Source organism: Carassius auratus, unplaced genomic scaffold (genome assembly GCF_003368295.1).
Source record: "Carassius auratus strain Wakin unplaced genomic scaffold, ASM336829v1 scaf_tig00215756, whole genome shotgun sequence".
In the NCBI taxonomy this organism is placed as follows: Eukaryota; Metazoa; Chordata; class Actinopteri; order Cypriniformes; family Cyprinidae; genus Carassius; species Carassius auratus.
The window spans coordinates 1-27,390 of record NW_020528228.1 but is presented as its reverse complement, the minus strand read 5'-3'; the positions used below and the strand labels follow the sequence as shown (position 1 = coordinate 27,390).

Sequence of the window (27,390 nt, the reverse complement as noted above, 5' to 3'; positions counted from 1 at the left end):
TGCCAAAATACGGTCCCAGGGTTTAAATACATAACAGAAGGCACATCTATATAATCATCCCATTTTAAATTTAAAACTACAGGCGCACCAAACAAAGGGCACAATTACAACTCGACTCTTGCCTTGAACTTGCACACTCACACACAAATAAAAAAACAGTCCGACGGAAGGAATTAAGTGACGTACCAGGATGTAAACATTACCTCGGTATTCATCGCTCTTTTTTTTAGATAGGAACTCATACACAATATGTCTCGAATATTTACACTTATATACATAGAACATTTACATAGCGTTATTAAATCAGGTTATTTAAATTAGTTATTCATTTTATCGACGCTTTTTGTTTCTTCACGGACATATTTCTGGTTGTTCAAAAACATTCAGTCAGTGGGCGGAGCTTGTGTCGAAACGTGTTCTCGTATGTATAAATAGCTTTGACACCTGTATAAATATATAAGAGTATGTGGTTATTAATATAAAGTCATGGGATATATAGTCAAATGTATGTTATATATGTTAAATACTTCGCCATTTCCTTCTGAACACCCGTGACATTTAAGGTCCTCAGATCCCTTGGCTGCGTGTCTGAATCTCAGTTCAGGGACGTGCTTGGAAAGGTGAGTGAGCTCTGGAGCAGAAATCACCCCTGTCATAACGATGGAGATCCAGGCTGTAAGAGGGAGGTTATTTATTATTCAGTTGTGTATTTATAGATGCATGCCGAAATCGACGCCAGAGTCATAAATTTAAATCAGCAGAGAGAGCAGCTACCATTAGGGAGATATATGCACCACTACATCAACATGTTTATCATCTGCAGGTATTTATATTCAGTAGTCTATGATTGAAACTCGTTTATTGATATACTACAGTATCATCTTTCCTTTGCAAGGAGTCATTCCTGGCCCCAGAGTTTTTACAGTTGGTAAAATACTGTACTTCAAGTGATGCAACCACGGAAGGATTAATGAAACTCATCCAAACAGAGGCAGGTGAGCTGCTTCTTTACTGTTTTCAGTTGAAATCTGTTGACTGCCAAATTACAGAAGAAACTTTAGGGTGGGCAACTTGTTCTTTGGTGACATGAGACAGGTGCTGTGGGTAAAAATTCATACTAGAGCTTGAAATTTATGTGATGGTTATGAAAACAACTTTTGAGAATTCCTAGACAATTTTTTGTCCTGTTAAACTTCTTCATATCTCAATATTCAAGTTTTATCTAACTGTATACAGACACACCTAGTCTGTCTAACCTAGTCTTGCCTAACCTGCAAGTATATATATATTTTTCATATCTTCAGGTTTTTACCTGTTAGTGACTATAGGGTAGAAAAAATGCTCAATACAACTTATATATAGAAATCATTTGCTGTGGCTTTATGTGCAGTGAACATATAAGTGTCAGTTATTTACTTTTGGAACCACATCAGATTTAATGTATAATCTTCTCCTTACAATTTTGAATAAAATGAAATAATATCACATTCACCATTCATCTCCCCCCTAAAACACTTAAAGCAAACACTTTCTTCAAGAAGAGATTTTATTTCATGATTGTACATCACTTTAGTTTACTTTACAAAGACATTAACAGTTTTGGATAAAACAGTGGGCAGCACAAGCAAAATTGTATTTACAGTCAGTGTCCTGATCCTGTGCGTTTGTTTTAGGTGCCTCTGAGTGAGACGAAGTGTGTGGAAGTGGAGCATCACGTAACTGAAGCTCTGCTTCACAGAGGCCAGCACATGCACGAGCTCTGCCCATCTCCTCAGGCCCACGCTGGACCTGATCACATGGATGCAAGCTTCACATGAGAGGAACAGACTCTGCCCTATGTGTGGTAAGAGACCCACACTAGTGGAGAGTGACGGTTTCAGTGATGGCTACAGCATGGAGCCTGACGATACTAGTAGCAATGTGTCATGTTCTTTAACATGATGTTGTTCAGTCCATATGGGATATAATTTACGAGAGTCTAATTCATGGTGCTTTGCTCAATGAGTCAGCAATCCAGAAAAAATTATTTTGGTGCCCTCTTCATAATCAGTACTAAAGGTATAGGAGATGATTTATGTTATTGGGTAGTTTTAAGTGTAAATGACCTGATTGGATATTTAATTTGTTGTAAATGTATTGGTTTTTAACCTGCTATTGATGTTAGTCAATGTCTCATCTTAGGATGAACTGTTACTATTTAGGAATTTGAGATGTACAATAAAATAAAATAAACAAAAATAAGAATAACAATTCTGTGGCATATATGTACAAAAAACATGAATTTCAGTAAATATTTTTAATCTGCCACCTCATTTCCTTTACCAAAATTCAAGTTGCCAGGAAACAGAATTATTGCATCTTAAAAAGTTCTCTTTTTTTCCCTCCAGAGGTTAAATCTCATGTCGGCCAGTAGCATTCATTTGCAACCTTTCCATTTACACACATTCAAATACAGAAAAAATTCATCTTACGTATTCTGAACACAAGTCACACAAGCTTTCTGAAACTTTGGAGGAAACAAAATGTAAGGGCAAAACCTCTTCCTTTTGCTATTTCAAAGCTCTTCTTTTGGTTGTTTCTTTTCCACAACTTTGATTTTTGAGTGATTTAGGCAGGAAAAGAAAGGGAAAGGTAGGAAAAAGCATGACTGTTTGGAGAAAGCCAACACTACTAGACCCAGAGGTAGCAGTAACAGAGGAAAACAAAATCAGAGTTGTTTATCCCTGTCACCGTCATATCAAAGGTCCTGCATTAACATAAACAGATTTTGTCTAAAATATATTCTCATTCGTAATAAGAAAATAATCTTTCTGCCTTTCCATTATCTATGGTGTTATATTGTTTCCATTTAATAAAACTGACTGCATTTTCAGCTGTTTTGGCTTTTAAAATAAAAAACAAAAATCCTGCATAATGCATCCTTTGCATAAATCATACATTTTTGCTCAATGTTTGCCCTTTAAAATAATTCAACCTCTATCTTCTTATGCCACGTCACAGTTATGTGTATCCATAAAGTGCTGTCTGATCCATAAGTGAACAGAAACTTGTGTATTAGCCACACAGGATCTTCAAACACGCTGAGACGGAGCATGCAGTGTTCCACACTACACAACTGGAGAACCAACATTATAGCGTTGTTTCGCTGCTCATGTCCCTGTGATCTCTGTGTCTGCCTCTAGGGTTAATATCAGTTTCGTCATAGTCCGACTCCATCTCAATCTTCACCTGGGGCACGGGGCAGGACATCCCTCTGGTCATCGGCATCGCCGGAGATGATGGACAGGAGATCTTCAGGTGCAGAGTGATGCTGTGGAATGGCAACTTCCAGTTACAAGAGTGAGGAGGAGAAAGAGGAGAGGGCTATGAGAGGAAAGAGGAACAGCTGAGGAGCAGTCTGTATTAAGATGTTAGTTGCAGGTGACCGCACAAGTGCTCCAGGGGAAAGATCTGGGATAAGGACACCCAAAGCAGGAGAAAGGTTCAGTATGCTTGTCCTGGGTTAAGGAGATAATTAAAGTGTTTAAAGACTAGGGCAACGATGGTAGACCTTAACAACAAGGTAGAACATTAACATTAGTTAATCCATTAGGAATTATGAAATAATTCTGGTTTATGGTTAATGTTCATTTCTAATTTAGACATTTATAATATATATTTTGCCATTCCTGTTAAAAATAATAATATAATATAAATTGTAATACATTATATTTTTAATAATATATATATATATATATTAAATATCAAATATAATTTATTCCTGTGCTGGAAAAGTTCAGAAATCATATTAGATTATTTATTAAAATATTAAACGTTTTTGTGGATACTGTGCTACATTTTTCAAGATTTTTTTGATAAGAAAAATAGAATTTTACAAATACTTTTGTTTTAAATTTATTTTAGTTTTTTTGTAACAATGTGAAAGTCTTTACTATACATTTGAAACTGTTAAATCTTAAGTATGACTTCTTACTAACCCTATATATATTTTCTATTTATATAAAAATAATATTTAGTAATAGTATAATTATAAAGTATTATGATCGTTAACAGTTAACAATAGCTATAATGTCTAATATGATAATAATCCAAATGATGCCTAATGCAATAACTAATGTGAACAAATTGAACCTTTGTTAAAGTGAACACTTCATCCAAACCATGCCCTCTGAACAGCAATGCAGACATGAAACCAGAAACCAAGCAGATTTTACATCAGAATGATACAGAGGCACACATTTGGATAAGTATGGTTGTGAATATAGTTTCAGAGGAACCAGGCTGGGGGAAAAAACCTAGAAAAATCTAGTACAAGCACAGAGTAATTCTGTAGAAGCACTCTTATTGGAACCACAATTATACAGGGAAAGAAACAACCAAAATTCCTTAAGAGAACTAATATGCATTGTTACATTATGCACTTTATAGCTACTGAAAATTTATTCTAGAAAGCTTGCAAAAAGTAATTCAAATATGAACTTTAATCCCTGGCTCCTTTCCAAGTATTTATATAAACAAACTGTTCCCACATCTAATTATTAAAAGTTCAGTAATTATTATTTATGTGTGCTGTTCCTTTAGGTGTGAACATGTAAGCAAAAGAAATAATACATATGCATAACACCAAAAAATACACTTTTTTTATATAAAAGCATGCAGAGTAAAATACTGGTGGTTGCATGAAAACAATTCTATCTGCATTGCTTCAAAGCGCATGGCAAGGGCAATGAAAAGATAGCTAAAACCCATATGCAAGGTTTCGCATGACCTTATTTATTGGTCTTAGCTGTTACACATTTAATATTCTCAACTATGTCATCTATTTCTACTGATTGTACATAGGAACGCAATCTTTAGTATTATTAAATGTAGTGGAGGTGCGTATTGTAGAGGAAATCAGTAGTAACTGCCTGGTTGGCATCGTGCCGCCCACTCTGAGTTGGAGTCTGGCGCCTGTAAGAGGTCACGGTAGGGAACGTGTAGTTTGAGCACACAGTACCTGCGATCCAAGTCCGAATCACTGGGGGAGCAGTTTGTATAGGGGTTATACTTGTCCTATGGGTCAAAGAACGGATGAAGATTAGAATGTGTCATGATTGTCTGAGGTTTTCCACCAGAAGGTGGCACCAGAGAAACACAATACAGCAATGTGGATGTCAAAAATGATTTAAATAGATCTATTTTTACTTGACTTAAGTCAAATAAAACTTCTCTCATTACAACGCCAGCAGCCTGCATCGTACTACTAAAACACTTACGTCTTCACTGTCATTCCCTCCTTTGCCTTTCTTTTTGTCTTTCTTGGTGTTCTTCTTTTCCTCCTTTTTCTTCTTTTTCTTATCAGGCAGGATATCATCCAGCCATGCCAGATCGTGTTGAGAGAAAACCATGTCCAACATCTTTCGTATCACCATAAGACCAAGTATCTGGGGTATCGAGGGGGGAAAAACTTTTTTTTGTATGCTTAATGCATTGTTAATATTTATTATTCTTGAGGTAAACCTTGAGTTAAAATACAAGTTAAAATCATACAATATACTGAAGTACACTGATCCCTTACTGAATAGATTATATTCAGAAAGCTTTATGGAAACTTAATGTAGTTTTGACTCATGATATACATTTATGTTTTTGTGTGGCAATATAAAATGTTATCATACCATGACAGGGAAGATGATAGCGAGGAAGGTGGATTTGAGGATCCAGAGAACAGCTAAGCACACAATCTGCAGCAGTGTGAACAGGTGGACTCTTCTCAGCGGAACGTGACGCAGATAAGGGAAATCTGGCTGGTGTTTTGCTGGCATCATAATCAGTTTGATCCTGTCCCAGAACTATAAAAGACAGGATGTTTAATTAGATACGCAGTGGACAAAAAAGAAAAATCTGTCAATATTTACTCACTCTCATGTCATTTCAAACCCAAGTGTCTCTTTCCATTTAATAAAAGTGCTTGAGGTCCATCAGTTTGCCTTTGTCTTCCTCTTGTTCTCTACCTGACATTAAACTAAACTACCAGAGCACAGCAAAGCAGCACCAGGCCACTGCCAAACTACACAGGAGGGTGGATCGTCACTGCAGTCTGACAGCCTCATCAAAATGCAGTTCAAAATTGCCTCAGTAAACTCAGCCAGCCTGCAAATATTCATTCCCACAACACTACTCATTTCTAATCACTAAACGCAGTTGTGGCGTGCATGCAAATGAGTTTTACATTCTCACGCAAACTGCAGGTTGTGATGTTTTCCCTGTATAGCTTGAAAGTTTGGTATGATATTAAAACAGGAGTTTCAAAACCAATAAATGTAAATTGGCTGTCAGGGCTGTTCCAATCAGTCTGGTTGGGAAAAGGTTAGATCCCTAAGGCACTTACTTGGATGCCACTAAGAGAAGCAACACCCATGTAGAGGAAGACTCCGTACAAGACCGGCATAGGAATGAACTATAAACAGAAAAAAAACATAGACTTCAGCTGCCAAGGCAGTATAAGTATGTTCAGTATTCAGTGCAAGGATGCATTAAACGGACAAGTGATGGACATTTTTTAGTAACAAAGTATTTAAAATACCGTATTTTTCAGACTATAAGTCGCACCTGAGGATAAGTCGCATCAGTCCAAAAATACATCATGATGAGGAAAAAAAACATATAAGTCGCCCTGGACTATAAGTCGAATGTATTTAGAACCAAGCACCAAGAGAAAACATTACCGTCTACAGCCGCGAGAGGGCGCTCTTATGTTTTTAGTGTAGACTACAGGAGCACTGAGCAGCATAGAGCGCCCTCTCGCAGCTGTAGACGGTAATGGTTTGGTTAATTTCTCTCGGTTCATGTCAAATTAATTTTGATAAATAAGTCGCACCTGACTATAAGTCACAGGACCAGCCAAACTATGAAAAAAGTGTGACTTATAGTCCGGAAATATGGTAAATGCTTTTTTTTTTCCTATTATAAGAATTTTAGAATTACATTTTAGAAAAATGTATCACAATTTCTCAAAAGTATTTTTAAAATTGTGACAGTAAATGTTTCTTGAGCAGCGGTGATCAGCCTATTAGACTGTTTTCTGGAGGAACATGTGACACTCAAGACTGGAGTAATAATGCTGAAAACTATCATTTGAAAATATATTCAATTATATATTCAGTTATTTTAATTTACTGGGAATCGAAGCGGCAGCCTTCATGTTGCAAGTCTGGCTCTCTAACCAGTAGGCCATGACTGTCATAATAGTTCACAATATTAATGTTTTTACTGTATTTTCAAATAAAGACAGCTTTGGTGAGTCTTCTTGCACAAACATTAGAAAATCATGCAGCACTGACCCCAAATTTGAAACGGCAGGGTACATAACATTTATTTGCTCTTTACCCATTTGAAATACAGCTAGTCATTATTAATTATCTCTGTCATTTCAAGCATCTCACTTGCAGGACGGGGGCCAAGAAGATAGACACTCCTGTCAGCACAAAGACCAGGATTCCTGTCAGTCTTTGTTCTCTGTAATTAGAAGAGAAGCAATAAGAGTGAGAGAAAAGAAACAAAAAAAAGCTTACCGTGAGTGGAGAACTCATATATGTACTGCACAGCCATAGTTTTAGTGCATTTGTTTGTTTAACTATACTGATCACAACCAAAAGTGGCAACTTATGATCATGTGTATAACTTTTAGTTTTTTTAAAGATAATACTGATAGCTAATTGCCTCATTCACACCAAACACAGTACATGCATGCATCTATTTCAGCGGTTTCAACTGTATCCATATGATTTATAGCTACGTTTTGAGGTTTGGCATCTGTTCTGTGTGGAGTGAATACGATTAGGATTTAGATGTGGTCCGCCTCCTCATGTAAATTAGATTTTATGACATTAAAATCTGTAATATGTCTTAATAGCCCACTCTCAATAACCATTTTATAATATATGGCTGTTATTAAAGGAGAGAATTTTGACTCTGTAATGAGCCAGTCAGAAATGATGGCAACGACAGACCAAAAAGAAGTTGTTTATGTCTGTCTCACCTCACACCTAGAAACTGCGGCTGTTCTCCTGGAGCACTAGACTCACTCTCCATCTTCAGTGAGTCGATGTGAGCGATGGAAATGACAGTGGCTGCCACATACCACGGGAGGCCCATAAAAGAGCAGACTGCCATCAGAACACCCACCCACAATAGATCCAGGTGGTACCCACAGCCTTTCTGTAGCAAACGGAGCGAGAGTGTGAGGAAGTCAATGGACATGAATAGAACGGGTGAAGAAGGATCTGCTCTCTGCATGGATACCTTTAACTTATTTTCCTTGCGGTTGACGATGACTGCACTGATCTGCTGATCCATGAAGATGAGGATGGTGACAAGGAGCGCAGGCACAGAGCTTGCCAGGTAAACCCACCACGGATTCTTTCCAAATGGCATCACAAGCCAACCCCTGCCGGCACGTGTGGGCTACGTGATTTGAAAAGGAAAAACAACAACAACAACACTGAGACAAACTAAAGAAGCTGCTTTACTGAAAAGCTTCAGGAAAAACAAGATTTTATTTCCAGTTTTATTCTCCAGTGGAATTTCATTTACGCTCACCTTGAAATCTGTAGGCACAATGAGTTTGGGTGTTTGCAAACCTATTAGCATGTCCAGCCCCACAAACGTCATGATGGACATGAAGATGGAGAAGTCACTAATCAACTTCCTTAGCTAGACAGAAAAATATATATACATATGGAAAAAGAATGAATAAAAAAGGTAGCTGCAGCTGCAGAAATAGAGCACAATGTCATTGAAGAGCTACATACAGTATAATATACTGGGCTGCAAACTTGCCATCTTTTGTCAAATTATGACAGTTTTGAATGCGAAAGTAAATGTCAAAACGATAACTGGAATGTTTTTAGTTACATATTTATTTATTTATATTTGGCAGACACATAATCAGGGACTGAGCTTCTGACACAAGTGAAGCAAATTTCTGGGAGACTACACAGAATAACCTCAGAATAAATTAATTTGTATAGAGTATGTAAAATGCCATATACGTGCAATACAGTATCTATGAGGAACAGACAGTGTTAATACTGTATGATCTTGCTTTATTTTAGAATTCAGAATTGTATATATATATATATATATATATATATATATATATATATATATATATATATATATATATATATCATTTCAGCTGTAATAATTACTACAAAGTTTTGAGAGAGCTAAATATGTCAAGTGACCTGTTAGAGAACATAAAATATGAAATAGTGAGCTTGTATTCAGTTTTTTTTATAAGTCTCCTATGCTCACCAAGGATGCATTTTTTATATGTATATAGTGCTTTATACAATATAGATTGCTTCAAAGCAGCTTTACAGGAATACAAAGATGAAGAGATCAATTCTACAAAAAATAATTGGAATAATAAAAATCCCTCTTGCAAAAAACCAAACAGATTTTCAGACTTGCAATTTTGTCTATGACTTCGACCTTGTTATTATCTTGGACATTGCTCCGTGTGTGTGCGTTTGTTCACTGCTGTGTGTGCACTTGGATGGGTTAAATGCAGAGCACAAATTCAAAGTATGGGACAGCATACTTGGCCAAACATCACGTCCTTTCCTTTCCTCTTTACACTATCAAAGATCCTACTGATCTTACCGAATCTCATCAGCAGAATAAAGAATACAGATCACTTTTATCCTAAACTAGCAAAGGTCAGTATTAAGGATTTTGGCATAACAAAGAAAAAGAGGATAGGACATGTCCAAGATACTAGGACATGGGACGCAAGGTTGAAGTGAAAGACAGAAAAGTGTGAAACCGTGTTTCTGCAAGAGTTTAGTAAGAAATAGTAAAAAAGAAACTTCCATAGTCTTACATTTGTGGGAAAGTAGCGACTGAATTTGAATTTCTTCAGAGCGACAGTCATAGTGTAGGTCCCGAAGAACAAAATGAAGGACATGAGAGCAAGATCTGGAACAAACTTGCAGGATTTTCCCACCAGTGAGCCTCCGTACTTCACACACTCCTTCTTACTCAGCTGAGTCCAGTCCAGAGCTGTTACATTCAACTGAGTAGATGGGACAAACACAGAGAAAAAGGTAGAAGTCAGGGATAGGAAGGAGGCATGTAGATAGGGCAAAGTAAGGAAGGGTTGTGAGGTGGATAAATGGCAAAACAAAAAGAGAGAAAAAGAGAATAAAACAGGACAGGGCCAAAACAACAACAACAACAACAAAAAACCATACAGCAATACAGCAGACCAAGATCAGTGAGAAAGCATCCACATCATTGGATTTACATCAGATTGATATTTCCTTCATAATGATATAATACAAAAACACAAAGTATCATTGTGGGTTATTAAATCAGTGATAGTTAGTGCAAATAGATTGGATTCAAAAGCTTTTATCTAATCTGAGCTCATGCTAACACAGATGTTAACAGATGTGAGTGAGGTGAAGACATAAACCACTTACACCAAAGAGAGCAGAGGAATTATCTGCCACTGGGACTACAACATCGAAGATCATTGGTGCCACTGAACAAACCGAGAGAGGGAGAATCAGAGAGGAAAATGAGCAGAACAAATGGAAATCTGAATAATACTGTGTTAGAAGGATTTATCCAGGATCAAAGCCAGCGTTGGCAATTGAAAATGACTGCAGGTGTAGTAGCTCCTCTGAAATCATTTGGTTTTTGAAACAATTCTGCATGCCTAAACTACTTTCAAAGGACCTCATTGCTAGTTTACATTCACAGCTGCAAGCCATATAACTAAGTGCAAACTAATAAAAAAAAAAAACCATGCCTTTTGTCTGATTTAAACTCATGCTTATTGAAAAGTACTCACATCAATCGAAAGCCACGTTTGGGGTTTGCAGCAAAAACAAACATAAAACAAATAAGTTACAGTAATCACATGCACTCAGCCAGTTCCCTTCAAACGCCCAAAGGAACTTGGTTTAATCAAGAAATTAAATGTTAAATTATGCAAACTTACAGTGCAGTGACTCCGAAGTGATAATATAAAACTATAAAACTTTACAATAAGCTCTTATTTATTAACATAAGTTAATAGATACAAACTGAAATATTAATGACTCATTCATTTACAGCATATTGATCTACATTATATACGCTAATGTTTGTGGGTTGGTCTTTTTTTAAAGTAAATGGACTGCATTTATATAACGCTTTCAACAGACCCATGGCCATTCATAGCACTTTACAAATTGCCTGATGGTGAAATATTGCAATTTAAAATAGCAAATAATTTTAAATTAGATAACTAAACGCAACCTATACAAAAGATTACTGTATTCCTCAACTGTATAACTGTAAGTTGCTTTGGATAAAAGTGTCTGCCAAATAAATACATGTAAAAAGTACAAATTGGATTAACATTAGTAAATCATAAGTTTTAATAGCATACAGAAAAATATTAGTTTGAACAACATATCTATAAATCAACAGAAATGAATACTAGATTAATAAATGATAGAAAATGAACTAATTAACATAAACTAATTGCACCTCATTGTAGAGTGTTACCATTTGTGACCCGGACCACAAAACCAGTCTTAAAAGTAAATTTTTCAAAATTGAGATTTATACATCAATCTGGATTAATAAGCTTTCCATTTAGGTATGGTTTGTTAGGGTAGGACAATATTTGGCTGAGATATGAAAATCTGGAATCTGAGGATGCAAAACAAATCTAAATATTGAGAAAATCACCTTTAAAGTTGTACAAATTAAGTTCTTAGAAATACATATTACTAATCAAAAATTTAAGATTTATTTTTTATCTTCATGGGACATGATATTTATTTAATATCCTAATAATTTTGGGCATAAAAGAAAAATCTATAATTTTGACCCATACAATATATTTTTTTCTACTGCTACATATATACCCCAGCGACTTAAGACTGGTTTTGTGGTCCAGGGTCACCATTATTCTAAGTATGTAAATCCTGACACAATAAATACATTTGCTCTACATCTAGTTGACCCTTCGCAAAGACCTGCCCACCTTAGTTACTGTTGCTACATCTGAAAAGCCATGGCGCTCAAACACCACGCATGTTGTCACGCAGTATAAAATACATTTCAAAGCAAAGAGGAAACTGACAATGTGCCGACAGACAAGACAGAGCAGGTTACTTTTGGTATGAAGTCTCAATTCTCAAATATTGTAATTTTTTTAAAGAAATGTAAAAAACAAATACAGTTTTGTGGCTCTTTAATGTGTCATGACAGATCGCTGTAGTGCTTCAGTTCAAGCGGCACATGAACCGATCCTCTCTTTCCAAGTTATAGCCAGAAATAAACATGAATGAAAATCAGAAGGTATCTTGTTTCAAATGTGGAAAGATGTCAATACACACTATTCTTTTAAGTTCAAGACCACAGACTTTAATCTACTCTCCGGTCTGGTTTGTAAGTCTGACAAGCATTGCAGATTCATCGTTATGATTGGTTACTCCCTGCAAAGGGTCAATTACTTCTCTAACATTTTAAGACTGATGTGCTGACATGCTCTACACCTAGAATGGACTTACTCGGGTCTGGCGCCAAACACTCGCACTTGTAGGCAGTAACATAGTCTGGTTTGAAGTCGGTGTTGATGGGATAGTATTTAAAGGATCCCACCATCTTCTTGATGGCATCAGAGATGAAGATGAAGGAGATGAGGCTAGAGAAGCCTTCCTCTGTGAAGCGCGTCATGTACTTTATGATGTAGCTGGCGTCCGTTGCTACCAGGAAAAAGCACTGTACGCAGGAGTGCATTCCGATCCACAGTCGAAGCTCCATGTAATCAATCCCATTATTTCTGAGGGAAAAAAAGGTAAAAAAAAAAAAAAAAAACAAACAGGAGAGGAATACAAGTGCAGTGAACACACAAGAGCTTAAGAGAGAACTCGCTTATTTGCATCCATGAATAGAGATGATTTACGAGGGTCTTTTAAGGGTTGATGAAAGTGAGAAATCGAGGCTTTACTGAATTGTCCTCAATAATAGATTGTGACTTATGTTGGATTGGTGCAGATGGCTCTCTCACTTGCTGAATTCATAAAGCAGTTTCTCAAAGATGAGGATGGGGCCTGTTGAGCTGAGAATAATAAGGGGTTGACCGCCAAACAAGCAGAATACCGTTCCTGCTAGAGCCGTGCCCAAAAAACTTTCCATCACACCCTGACAGAGAGTTAAACAGGGAGAGAGACAAGGAAACAAGGTGAGAGAGAGAGGGACATAAAAGAAGACAACTATAGATGAAGCTAGGTCACAAGCGTGCTTGTAAAATGCTCCAGAAGAGAAGATGACATGCAAATTTAAACAAACTGTCATGTTCTGTGAGCTGTACCTGGTAATTGTCTGTGGCATCCCCTAGAAGGCCCCCAAAGGTGATTGCATTGGTTATGCAGCCCAGGTAGATGAAGAGCACCGCAGAGATGGACTGAATGTGGAAGCCTTCATAAAAGTCGCTCGGGAACCAGGGAAGTTTCCTCTTGATGTCAAGTATAAGTCCACCACAGAACCTGTCCCGTAAACACAGATGTTTAATCCATTATTCAACAGGGACCTGTCCTCTTTAACTTGTATAAGACAGACAGAGGTGAGCTGTATCTTGATTATTAGCACAGAATACTGGCACCCATTTTCTATATCTCAGCGTCCTAACAAACCCTTGAGCACAAGTGCCAAAAAGCGCATTACATTTTTTCTTTTTTGACATATTGATCAAGATATGAACTCTCCTGAACCTCGGAGCTCAGAGTTATCCTTCAATTATTTGCAAAGACAGATAAGGCAAGAACACTATGAGCTCTTAGAACTCAAGCTATAACTAAAGGTTTTTTTAGGTATAGCTGAACTGAATTGTTTTAGAGAATCTGCAAGGTCAAAGTACAAGAACACCAGGCCCTGAAGATCAGTAGTGTTGTGGAGTAACTAGTCACATGTAATGGAATTAGGTAATTTAATGACACAATATAAATGTAATTGCAACCTGTTAAATTTACTGAGAGAAGAAAAAGTGTATTTAAATTACAGCTTCTTATGAAAATCTTAAAGCCGTCATATGACGTTACAAAAAATAAAGTTATTTTGAGTATTTGGTGTAATGCAATGTGTTTATGCAGTTTAAGGTATATATATATATATATATATATATATATATATATATATATATATATATATATATATATATATATATATATATATATATATATATATATATATATATATATATATATATAAACATTATTCCACTTAATGTACATTATGTTTGCTCCTCTTTTGTCCCACCTTTCTGAAACGCACAGATTTTAACAAAGCTCATCATTCGAGGTATATGCTGATTAACAAGCTATTAAGAGTGTTGTAACTGACCGAATTCCTCAAGCCTGTGACAAAAAATTTAATGCCCTTTACCATAATGTGATGCCTTGTGTCCCAGCGCGATGAGACAAAACCAAGAAAACCCATTACAAACGAGGCATTTGTTGCATCCAGTGGGGACATAATTACTTATTATGACTTATACTGTCTTTTTACGCATTGCGTATCATGCCACGTAAACACAAAAACATGTCTGCATTTGTGATCGGAGAAATGACAAACAACAAGCACTACTCTACACTGCTCAAAACTCACGTTTAAATCATCAGTGGCAAATTCTTTAAATATGAAAACATACTAACAGACTGTGAGTCAGAAGCGCCAGTCTGTCTTTGCAAAGCGGGAACTGCCCCACTTTATACAAACAAACACCGGCATTCGGAACAGTGTTGTAAATAAAACTTAACCACTGATTACTAGTTAGTAGTTTTGTTTTCACAACAAACCACACAGCTTCTCCACACCATGGCAGTGGCAACAGCGAGAATAAAAGCTTTGCCTTCTTTCTTTATGTGATCATTTGGGCGGTGTTATGCAAATCTTCCCACATCATGACGTAGACATGTGGGGCATGTTAAAATTACAATTTGGTGGCTGTGATTTAAAATTAAATGATAATAATCCTAATTCAAGTGTTGAAGGCTTTTGAAAGTCTGACAGTAATCAGTGTCGAGTACTAATGTAAAGTGAACCCTCCCTGTTTAAATGCTTGAAAATGATTAACAGTCGAAAGCATTAGAAATTTAGAAAAGTAAAAAAAAAAAAGTAATCAGATCTAATCAATTACATTATTTTAATGAAGTAATTGAAATAATGACACTACTTCTTACATTTTAAATTCAGTAGTAATCTGTAACCTATCACCTTTCCAAAGCAACCTTCCCAACACTAAAGACCAGTAGGTGAATGCTAATTCTTGTTAAAGGGGGGGTGAAATGCTTGTTTTCACTCAATATCCTGTTAATCTTGAGTACCTATAGAGTAGTACTGCATCCTTCATAACTCCAATAGGTCTTTAGTTTTATTATATTCATAAGAGAAAGATAGTCTGTACCGATTTTTCCCGGAAAAACACAACCGGCTGGAGGCGTGACGTGTGGGCGGAGCTAAAGAATCACGAGCGCGAGTAGGCTTTTGTGTTGAGAGCATCTGGAAGCTGTGACACAGATCCAGAGGCTGAAATTTAACAAGAGCAGCATCAGCAACGATGTCTCTATGTGGTATGTACTGAAACTGTATATATTTGCTTAGCGGTTTGGGAAAATGAGTAAGTTCCACTTTATGTTGTCTTTTTTTTTTTTTTTTAAGCTGTACATGTGGAAAGTGCAGTTTGATGACAACATCGCATGTTGTTTACTTGATGTGCTTACGCGCCGATAGCTAAGTTAACAACACAGATATTTGAAGCAGTTTTACTCACCGCCTGCGGTTCCAACACACGATCGTGACCCTTTTTCGTTGGGACTGCATTATCCTTAAGAAATAAACGATGTGCAAATCCGGCGTCAAACTGGACCTTGTTTGTAAAACAAGCATCTTCGAAATGCAGGGGAAAAAACAAAAACACTTGCACAACTTCGTTGATGCTCTGTTAAAATAAACTCCATCCACTGGTCCCTTAATGCTGTTTTTTTTTTTTTTGGTAATCTGTGCAGGGTTGTCTTGCCCTGGCAACCAAAAACACACTTCTGTGACATTTCGCAACGCTCTCGCTCTGATCATTGAATCGCTCTGATCAGTGAATGTCTGTGCTCTCAGTGCTGTGCTATACGGGAGCGTGCGCTCTTCCGGCAGACGTGCCCTAGGACCCATATAAGGAAATTCCACTCCATCTAACGTCACACAGAGCCATACTCGAAAAATACTTTCCGAAACTTGTGACAAACCGGAAGGAGTATTTTTGTTCCAAAAACATACAAATTAATTTTTGAAACTTTGTCCATGTTTAGCATGGGTATCCAACTCTTTAACAGTGTAAAAAACTCAGTATGCATGAAATAGCATTTCACCCCCCCTTTAAGAAATTGTGGATATCATTTAAAAAAAAATTATTTCGAATTTTGAATTGAGGTGGCAAACAGAATGCAGAGTTGGAAATCAAATTTGAATGTAAATAAGCAGATTTAAAATGAATTTTAAATAAACCATTAACATTCATCTACAGTAGAATAGTACAATTTGTACATTTGTACGTTGTATGTTTGTATGCCTTATATAATGCTAGGTAAAGAACGATGGATGGATGGATAGATGGATGGATGGATGGATGAACCCACCTTCCCGTATACGCCAACTCTTCTCCAAGCTCATGTGGAGTAGGCATAACCTCATCCTCGCCTACAGGCCCTCCACCACCTGCTGTCCCATTCATCTGACCCAGCTCATTGAGGGAAAACACAGACTTCCTTCTCATAGAAACAAAGACAAATTTTAAGATTTATGGGCAGAACAAAGCATGAGCACAAGAAGAATAAGCTTTACCTTGTGTCTGCTGAGGGAGTTTTTTTGGGGGGTTCTATGCGAATTTTGGGGTCCCATTCTCCAGGTGGAAGCACAATCACCTCATCAAGAAACTCATCAATGCCAGCAATCAGATCCTCTCTGTCTCTGGCTTTATATGCTACATCACTGAAGAGCTGTGGATAAAATCAATACATTTTTTGGTCGAAGTTTATCTTCTTTGCCTAGTTTATTTGGAAGAATCGAATATTAATTGCATATCAAACAAAACATTCAAACTTACATCATCCACCATGAGAGTGGCAATGGCCCGTCCAATCTCATTGTAAGATTTGGCTTTGCCAAGAGGCCCAAGTAGCACAAACAAGAATCTGTCCAAGTAGAAAAAATACATTCAGGACTTACTTTTAGTACGTTCAACATTTTCATCATCTTTCTGCAGGCATATTGTTTTGAATGTGCTAAACTGTTACCTGGTGGCACTGGGACTTCTGTCAGACCCCCGAGAGTGGTGGCCTGAGACAGCCGAACGAAGGCAACAAAGGGTTTATCTAAGAAGTCCACTTCTCCCACCAAAACATTTGATGCTTCTGCATCTCTGGGGATTTTTTTCATGAACTTGTTCTTCATCTGGAATCAAAGTGAACAAAGAAAAACATAATCAATTATAGTACCCTTGTGTTTTTTAACCCTTCTGTTCCATCACCGGACACTTAAGTTGTTCCTTTAACCTTTCGCTTCCATTACAAACCTTTGCTGTGTCCCAATTCACCTCTGTCTATCCTCATCTATTATGACAAGAACTCTCTTCATATATGTTTGCATAATGATGCATTTAAAAGTTAACAACCAAACGTATAAAAGTTCACAATGTTGCTGCAGATGAAATATAATGCACATAACATTTAAATATTTAAAATCAGGTTAGACATTGGTTATTTATCACTCAAACCCCTTTCTCTGCTTGTCCGTCGGTTTACGCTTATTCGCCATGTTTGTATTTTAAACACTTTTTAAGCGTGTTTGTAGTTGTAATCTAATCTAATCTAATCTAAGCATACTCTTTTCAACATACTATGATTTGGGACATACTAATTCTATTTTCAAATACTATTTAGGACAGATAATATGCTACTGGGACTCAGCACTTGTGTTGCCGTTTAACCCTTCTGTTTCAGTGTAGAGCCCTTATGCTGTCTTTTAACCCATTGTTCTATCACAGGACTCTTAAATCTTCTGTTCTATCACAGGTCATTTATAATGTAATTTAATCCTTCTGTTCCATCACAATATTCTTATTTTGTCATTTCACCCTTCAGTTCCATCACTGGACACTTATGTTACCTTTAACCCTACTATTCCATCACAGAACCCTCATGTCATCATGTATGCCTTCTGTACAATCATAGAATGCTTCTACTATCATTTAACCCTTAACTGTGTGCTGCTGTTTATTAATTAAAGTTTCTATTCAAACATAATGTAATATTATATTTATAGATTATGTTCTGTAATTGTGCTTTTTATATGTGCCAACTATCTAAAACTGCACATTTTAATACACAAGTTGATTTACTGCTATTTACACTCTGTGAAACTTGTGGAAACTCACACACATTTACTTGTACTACTTTCAGCTCTAAAAAATTTGCAGCCTTTATCACTTCGAAGACAGAACAATTCCATCTGAAGCCCTTGAATAAGATGCACTCTGGATTTAGATTAATCTCTCTGCTTTCCTCCTGTCTCTCTCTCTCTCTGGTAAATCTTAAAGCAAGTCCCCCGGTGTTACAATGTAGAATGATGTTGTCTCATCTTCACGTTGTATGTCAGGCATGCATAAGAATAGAGTTCAGAAAGGCTGGTTTATCTGGTAGTCAAAGCTCAATGTGTTCCTACTTTGGCCAATTCCAAAAAAAAAAATGATAACAGAGTTCGGAGTTCCTCAAAGCAATGCTTTATATTTCCTATCTTTATAAACAGCTTGAAATAGTTTTGGAAGCACACCTTTTCAGGGTGTGAAATTATGTTTCCTATTTCTATAATAAGGCTTGGTTTTAAATTTGGAAAGTCTTGATGTAAATGTCCAGTTATTATTTAAAAGATTTACATTATCAGTCAAATGTTTTGTATGCATGTGTGTTTGAAGAAAGCCACTTATGCTTACCAAGGCTACATTAATTTAGTCAAAATACAGTACTAATGTCCAATAATACGAATGTGGAACTCAATAACGGCAAATGGTGCCATTGGTGTGTGTACACTCATAGAAAACAATGTGTATGAACTTTTAAAACCTAGCATAACACTGCGCTTCTCGTCAGGTGTGTGACAGCCTTTAAGGTCAAAATCATGTTGTTTTAGTCTTGCTGAAATATCTGTGTACAAAAGCAGAACAGTTATATGACAGATGGCTATAGGGTCATTCCTTGTCAAATCAACCAAATTTCAGAAATGTCCCCATCTCAGGCATTTAAATATCTTTACTACTTTTTAATTACAGACATGCAAACTTTGGAGTAAAAACTTGAAAAGTGCTGTTTCCCCAATTTGATTGGTCACCATTGGCACATAATGTAACAAAGATTGCTAAAGTCAACAGATTTTACCAACAGACCTACCAATCTCTGAGTAAAAATTACATTAGGGTCCTGCCATCTTTCTGAAGTCATTTCCCCCTTGTAATCTGGCTCTGAATCTCAGGTGAAAATTGCCATTTTGACCCCCTTTTACATGTCAATCTTTCTTCAGAAAAAATATTGGCAAAATCAAAAATTTGAGCTGGGGACCTCTGGTTGAGTTGACACGGAATGACTCTATAGTCTAGAACATTGTGCACCCATGGACGAAACTGAGACAGTGACACCATTTTCCAGAGGGATCAGGCCGCAGCTCGCGGGTATCCCTCTGCATGTGAGAGCCCAGCACGAGGACCACACAGTCAGATGGCCCGTTTCCCCAATGGCAGATCAATACTGACCCAGACACCAGGCCACGGCAAAGCATAGCTCATCAGATCAGCAGACCCACACAAAATCACAGTGACCTATTCATAAGAACATGCTAGCAAATATGCTGTAATTTACTTTTTAGTACAAGCACAGCTTAGACAGAATCAACATTACCGTATGTCAAATACAGCAATACACTTGACATGAATTGTAAAATGTCTATTCTATATAAAGGAATGGCGGGAATGTCTCATTTTGGTGATTTGTTCAAGTGTTTCTGTAAAATAGCTTCTAAGCAAATACAAAAGATCCTTTCAACTGCTGTTGTGAGCTATACAAAGGCTTTTGTGCCTTGCCAAATTGTGGCTTCTTTCTATGTATAGATGCAGACCGACTGTAAAAGCATGTGACTCACCTGGTCGGTGCTTGGTGTTTCTGCAATGTCATTCATACTCCTGCTTTGAGCGTGGCCTGCAGACACACATGCACAAATATACACTAGAATGTCATTTCAAATATTTCCTCAAAATTATTCATTAAGTCTTAGTTCACCAGCTAGCTATTGGACAACTAATCTGACACCACTCACTAATTACAAACTCTTGCTGGGCAGCATTAATGAAAAAGCTTTATATAAAATGCTATTTAAAACAGGAAATGTTGATCAATCACATTATCTTAAGCAGAATGAGCTCCTCAACTTGTTTCAACCAAACTAGCAGATCACTGAAACTTTCTAGAGGAGTAGAATAATAAAAAATGGAGACAAGGATCAAAGATGAGACTCACGTAGTCGGCCATAGCTGGCTGCTTGTTTGCTTCGCAGATCTTCTGTTGAGCGGATAAAATCTGCTCCAGCAGCAGGGGATCGGCCTGGGCTCCGAGCTTTGAGATACAAGCAACATTGCAACTTTTTAAATGAACTATTAAGCAGACAATATGGTTTTCTATATACGTTCATTAGCATATAAGTTGATGTTAATGAACTGTGAAAAAAGGAAAGGAATGAAATAACCCACTGAAATAAGTGAAATGGGATTGGGACTGTTCACCAGAAAAGTCTATTATCTACTCACCCTTATGTCACCTGAAGCCCATATCAGTTTATTCAGCATAAAATTCAGCAGGTTGAATTTTTAGCAAAGGCTGTGTCAGTCTTTTATAAACAACAAAATTATCCTTTCCTAAATTCTGATACCCATTTTGTGTGGAAAAGAGCACCCTGAATGTTCTGCTGGCTCTGCAGAACATTATGAGTGAGCAGGTAATGATCATTTTCGGATGAAATGTCATTTTAAGAAAAACAAGCAATTAGGCTGCATTAAACCTGAAGATGCACAGAAACATCTGCAAATTGACAACAGAATGCTTAGTTATTGTTCATGTATTCCTTCATTTTTCAACCTGTTGTGCACAATATGTGTAGGGATGGATGGAGAGACAGGAACCGTTTTAAAGATTGAACACTCACTGCCTCCAGAGCCAGACTTGCCCAGATCGGCAAAGGAGCGATGGATGGGCTTCTTTGTCTGGTGTCTGTGCTTTCTCAACAGGACAAAGCTGATTTTGTCTCTCAGCTCGGGACCGATTAACCCTTCTTCTATCTGACGGTCGATGATGTCATCTACAGGAAACAAAAGTTCAAGTGGTTTGCTTTGAAAAGTACACTGGTATGAGTGCAAAACATTCAAATGCATAAAAAAAAAAACATGAAAAAGAAACATTTCAGTATGCAAGACGATGTGCGCTACAAAGGTTGAGATTGTTTAGAAAGCATCCCCTGTTAGAGGACAAGCACCCACAATGAAGAGGCTGGTTGCTCACCGACTATCTGTGGGAGTGAATAGCCCTCCAGGTCCAGCAGCACGGTGCCTGTCTGTAGGCATGTCCGCAGTTCAAACAGGCTGTGCAGGGAGAGCGTGGAGACGTGGGGTTTGCTCCATCTCTCCCCACCCTCCTCAACCTTTTCCTCAAACTTCACCCACCTGCAGATACGCAGTCACACACACAAAGCTGAAGTCAAGCAGAGAAAAAAGGAACTGCGAGCTTCTGATGTTGATGTTGTTCAGGTCCAAATGCTGTTTATATTAAGATGAAATGTGAAGTTTCTGTCTCACTACAGCACTACAGCAGATTTTTAGGATAAAGTGCCAGAAATATGCCTAGGCAACATTTTTAACCTTCATTTAGTTTATTTTTTATCTAATATTTATATTTTAGCCTTATTTCATTTAAAAGAAATGTTTATAACAGTTAAAGTTTTTATTTTTTTTAACAGTACTAGCCCTGCATGGTAGCTTTATGGCTACAGAGCTCAGCAATTGCCACAGAGACACAGGATCATCATACTAACGGTTCACTAACAATCTCTGATGCGTATTAAACTGAGGCAGGAGTACTTTAATATTTTATTTCCAATAGGTGATGCCTTTGTGTGTATGTTTTTCTACCTAGCTGATTCTTTCCACTCCAGCTCGTCACCCTCATGTTGCAGCGTGTCCATCTCTGTGAAGAGAGTGGGTGTGGGCATGGTTTCCTCATCATCCCCCAAAATGTAGCGCAGTCGCTCTGCTGCTGGGGACACTGTGAGATGAACAGGAAGAGAAGTGATTGAAAACTTGCCTGTTTGGATTACGCTCAGTCAGATGGCAGAATGAGATGGCCTTCATAAATAAAAAGTGCAGTGCAGCACCACACGCGGCGAAAGTATGTGCCCAAAAGTTGAGAAGAAACAACAAGGACACCCACTAGGTTTATTTGATCCGGTGTTGTGAAGGCTGAATGCGCCTGGAGGAACAACCGGCGCAGCGTAAGCCATTGTTCATTAATTTTCAGTGTGAGGACTAAAGCTGTGAGCTGTTACTGAAGCTGCACTGTGCTTGTTTTTCTGGGCTTGTTTGAGGTGATGCCAGGGAGTGTGTGGCAACGTCTGGGTCGTTCTGTTCTTTATTTGTTTTCATTTCTATGCTCAGCATTTCTCAGCTCTAACACCTGTTAGGTACACCTTCATTTCCAACTACAGTTTGATCATCTTTGCCTCCATCCACACACATGCTTCCAGAAGATTAAAAGATATACCTCAAGAAGACACGTGTGAGAGAAGGGTCCTTAAACCTCCCGTCCATTATACTGTATGTGAAGAGAAGCCTGTTCAATTCAACTTTGAGAACACCACTGACAAAGGAACTGACAGCTTCATTAAAAGGGCAAGAGGCAAACATGCAAAATTTTGCTGCTGTCATGGAAACTCCAATTAACATAATTCAGCAGTATGAAATGTTAACACGTGATTAGTTAAGAAGCTGACGACTAAATTAAAGTTGAATGCCAAACTGTTACAAAGTACATTAATGCATAAACCCAGCATTGATTTCAGTAATGAAAGATTTATTTTGAAATATTTACTGAAACAAATGGTGATGTCTATTGAAGCTGCAGTGCATGAATAAAAATTATTTTTTAGTGAAGTAAATAAATACTACAGCAAAACAATGTAATTTCTACATTTAATAATTTAGTTCAGGAAAGAATAAAAAGTGTTTACAAAGATTCTCTAAGTAAATACCAAAGTTATGATGCCATTGTTCCCATCAGGCTGGGTCATGAATAATTAATAAGCTTAAATTTTTCAATGTTTTTGAGTTGTATTTACAGTGTTTTATGATTTAGTTACTTGACATCGGGAGTTCAATTTCTACTCAAAATATTGTGTACCAAGTTTTGAGGTCTCTGTGTTCATTCGGGTAATAACTATGTTGAGTAGACTTATTACATTAAAAAGAATAACATGCCGTTGCTTATTTACATGTTTGTAAGTGAACCACATACTTTAATAGCATGCTTTTTTTCAGTGCAACATTGTTTGAAAAAAGTTGATAAACTGTGATTGTATTGCAGAGGAAAACTGAGTAGACCTAACTCATCAAACCCGAACCAACCATGCTAAGTTGACTTATTTCCTTTGCTAATTTTACAAAACACAGTTAAGTAGCAGTGACTTAATTCCATACTTATTTATTAAAAAAATATGTGCACTTACTTAAAAAAAGAAAGAAAATCTATATAAACATTCTAAAAACTCAAATTAAAATCCAAACTGAAAAATATACAAATAAAAGCTAATTGAAAATATACACAACTGTTATAATACTATATCAATATAACACCTGCTAGCATCTAAAAACACAGCCACAGCCATTAAATTCATGTTTGAGGTATGACTGTATATCATAAAAGAGCTAATTTTCCTCATAAAATCAAAAACATCCTCTCTAAAAACCCATTGGAAAATCCTTAGAAAATCCAAGGCTAATTTTTTTATTTCTTCTGGGTTTTAGGATTACTGATCAGCTCTATTCTGAATGTAACTTATACATCAGAACTCATAAATAATCCAGTGTAGCATGGTATGTTGTTTTGACCTAAAATATGGCCCATTTTACAGGCTAATATAGCATAAAAGTAACAAATGAAAGTGTATTGTCTTATTTCTCTATTCTGTGCTGAATGCAACTTTTAGTTGTTTATTCTCATGCGTTTAGAGATGCATAGCCATAACTGTTTTTCATGGTCTTCTATTCTGCAGTGACGGCTCTGCCCTCGGCTCACCAGAGATTGAGAGTGAGTGAGAGGGGTATATATCCGATAAACTCGGCACAACTCCATCTCTCACACACAAACAAAGAAATATATGGCGGTATTGCTCCCTGTAGTCCCCCTTGAATTTGCATTCTAACTTTCAGATACATTTCTTTGAGTCTGTTGCCTCACTGGGTAGTTTATTTGAATTTTTTCAATCTCTTGCACCTATATGCAGTTTTATATACTATTTTTTGTTTTTTGGATCACAAGTCTGTTGGATCACCATATTGGCAATAAAGAAGTATGTGGAAAGTTCTGTATTGGCAAAGGTTTAAGTTTGCATCCTGCTCACTCATATGTATAATCAAATGATGTAATACAGGAAACACTCACAAACCACTATATTTGAATGACTTTAACTCTGTTTCAGAGCTGATTAAGGACTCACTGGTTCTATTGATGTCTGGTGGCAGATTGTGCTCTGGTTGATCCAAGCCTTCCGCCTCCAGATCGTAGTCTGTCTCTGTCATCACAGTCGTAGTGTTCGTGTCTGTGATGGTCGTGTCGAAGTCTTCGTTCTGGGTCTGCATCATGACTCAACACGGACGTACGTCTCCTCCTGCGTTTGCGCCGGTAACCGCGGGGCACTGGCACACCAATGTAGATAGACTGATGGTCTGTGAAAGGCAGAACACTTTCTGATAAGAAGATTAATGACATGTTGTTCAATGTCTTGGATGTCATTGATTTTGGAAGGTAATTTCATGCTCCACAGAAAATGTTCTGCTCACTCAAGTAAACGAGACCAAGTGACCAAATTGGCATGATCTGGTTCAACTATTGATACAGTGTCCTTCAATACTGACATTGTAGGATCAATAGATTACCTATATTCATTTGCAATAAAATCTTCAAGCTTCCAGTTCTGTCAAAGTACAAACACTTACTAAAGGAGAATATCTAGCCGTAAGCAAATCATATGCCGTCTATTCCAGTTAACTCTCAAATGATAATTAATCTAATTGTTATAGCTAAGCAATTGTTGAAAAAAACAAATATGAGCACACAAATATTGCTGTTTTCAATATTAATAATAAGACGACATGTTTTTTAAACACCAAATCAGCATATTAGAATAATTTCCGAAGGATCATGTGACACTGAAGACTTGGAGTAATGGCGGATGAAATTCAGTTTTGTCTTCACAGGAACAAATTACTAAAATAAATGTTTTATATATTACAATAGAAAGCATGCATTTCAAATTTCTAATAATATTTTTTAATATTACAAAAAAATGTACAGACCTTTTGAGTATTATTGTATTGTATTTTCCACCTCGGCGAACAGTTACTTTTGTCATTTCGAATATAATTATCCCTCACGTTATTGTACAGTATGTTTTATGAGATGTGAAGAGGAGGACGATAAAACTGTCTGGTTAATTGTGAAAGTAAGAGGACAAATATTTTTAGCTGCTGGTGCAGTAATAACCTCACCAATTTGGACATAATGTACTTTGTGCAGTGTCTGCTTTTCTATCTCTTTGAGAAGGCAAAATTGCTGGATGTATGCGACACTTTATTTCTTCAATTGTGTCTCTAAAATCATGAATAGATAATGGAAAGAAAAGTAAGTGGGTAAAAAGAGGGGTATATCGGAGTTAAATGGCTTCTTGGAGAAAAAAAAAATATATATATAAAATATACACACACACACACATTAGGGCAGAATTTAGTCCATCTGGAATTGATTGGATCGTTGTCTTTTTCTATTGCTGTAATTTCATGTTAGTGTCATGACGGTCATTTTAAAGCAAATGTATGTTTTTTTTTCACTTGGAAATATTGGTTTCAAATCATTATGATAGTCCACTGACTTCTAATATTGCATATGGCCCAATTAGCCCAACATACACATGTAACTATCGTCATGCTGATTGCCTGATTAATCACTCAGCTCTTGTATTTTTGTTTGTGTGTGTGGTTTCATGCCTAAGGCTACTCACCCTCCTCTTCCTCATAACGGTAACGACTGTTGCCCATGCCTCGTTCATGGTCCATCCTGAGATGATACAAAAAACATGATCTAATACTGGTGAGAAAGAATGCAAACCAAGTGCGTATTTCTGTAACCTATCGCAAATATTTCAGATCATCACTTTTTCTTGTTATGAGTTTTGATCATGCATAACAGAAGGTCAGGGGCATGACGGGCAGCACTGGCACACACTGGGCATTGAGCTGCTTGCTGAATCGCTGCCAATAACAGATCAATAGTGAAATAATTAACAGAGCAAATGACCGATGGAAAGATACATAATTACACGACCAGGAGGAAAACTCAAGGCCAGTCTTTTCCCTTCACTGTAAAGCCACTAGAATCATTTCACAGGTTATGATTTTCATATACACTTATTTTGTTGAGCACAAATTAAACGTATACATTTTATGCACTGAATTACTCTGATTGAATTACAATTATGAAGTGGAATTACCACCTCAGGATTTTACAAAAATTATGGATACAATTCAGTAAATGTGCAGCAGAGTTTTTGTGAACCCTACACAGTGTAAATTGTTTAATTTTGTAATTACTGTGCAATTTTAAATAAAACCGATTACCCTTCCGAAGCATTTGAAAGTGACACTTTTATTCAGAAAGGATCCATTCAACTGATCAAAAGTGACAGTAAATACATTTATAACGTTACATAAGATTTATTTAAAATAAGTGCTGTTCTTCTGAACTTTATATTCATACAAAATCATTACATTAATTTCAACAACGATGACATTAAATCTGTTAGAAAATCAAGTGAGGAAGCGTAAACTTGTAGATCACAATAAGAAGCATTGTGCTGCATTTGATTAGCTCTGTTGGGTTCCAAACGGGATAATTAGCTGTCACACTGGTGTCCTTCACACCCCCATGGCCAGCAGAGCAAGAGAGAGAGAACAATGGTGAAAGAGGGGAAAGAGAAACGCTGTTGGCCATT

The 27,390-nt window shown here is 36.9% G+C and overlaps 1 long non-coding RNA gene and 1 pseudogene across 5 annotated transcripts; one reads left to right on the top strand and one right to left on the bottom strand.

Moving 5' to 3' along the window:
* The first annotated feature begins 236 nt into the window (after positions 1 to 236).
* Positions 237 to 5,965, top strand: LOC113095626 (uncharacterized). 5 transcript variants are annotated; one of them, XR_003288362.1, is made up of 8 exons: positions 237 to 421; positions 564 to 620; positions 717 to 823; positions 896 to 995; positions 1,674 to 1,843; positions 3,183 to 3,481; positions 5,345 to 5,431; positions 5,669 to 5,965. It is a non-coding gene; the product is annotated as an uncharacterized LOC113095626 (long non-coding RNA). The 5 variants fall into 5 exon arrangements; XR_003288365.1 differs by lacking the exon at positions 5,669 to 5,965 and having other exon boundaries at positions 3,183 to 3,297; positions 5,345 to 5,467; XR_003288363.1 differs by lacking the exon at positions 5,345 to 5,431 and having other exon boundaries at positions 240 to 421.
* On the bottom strand, positions 2,892 to 26,455 carry LOC113095625 (electrogenic sodium bicarbonate cotransporter 4-like; annotated as a pseudogene).
* Between the last annotated feature and the right edge of the window lie 935 nt (positions 26,456 to 27,390).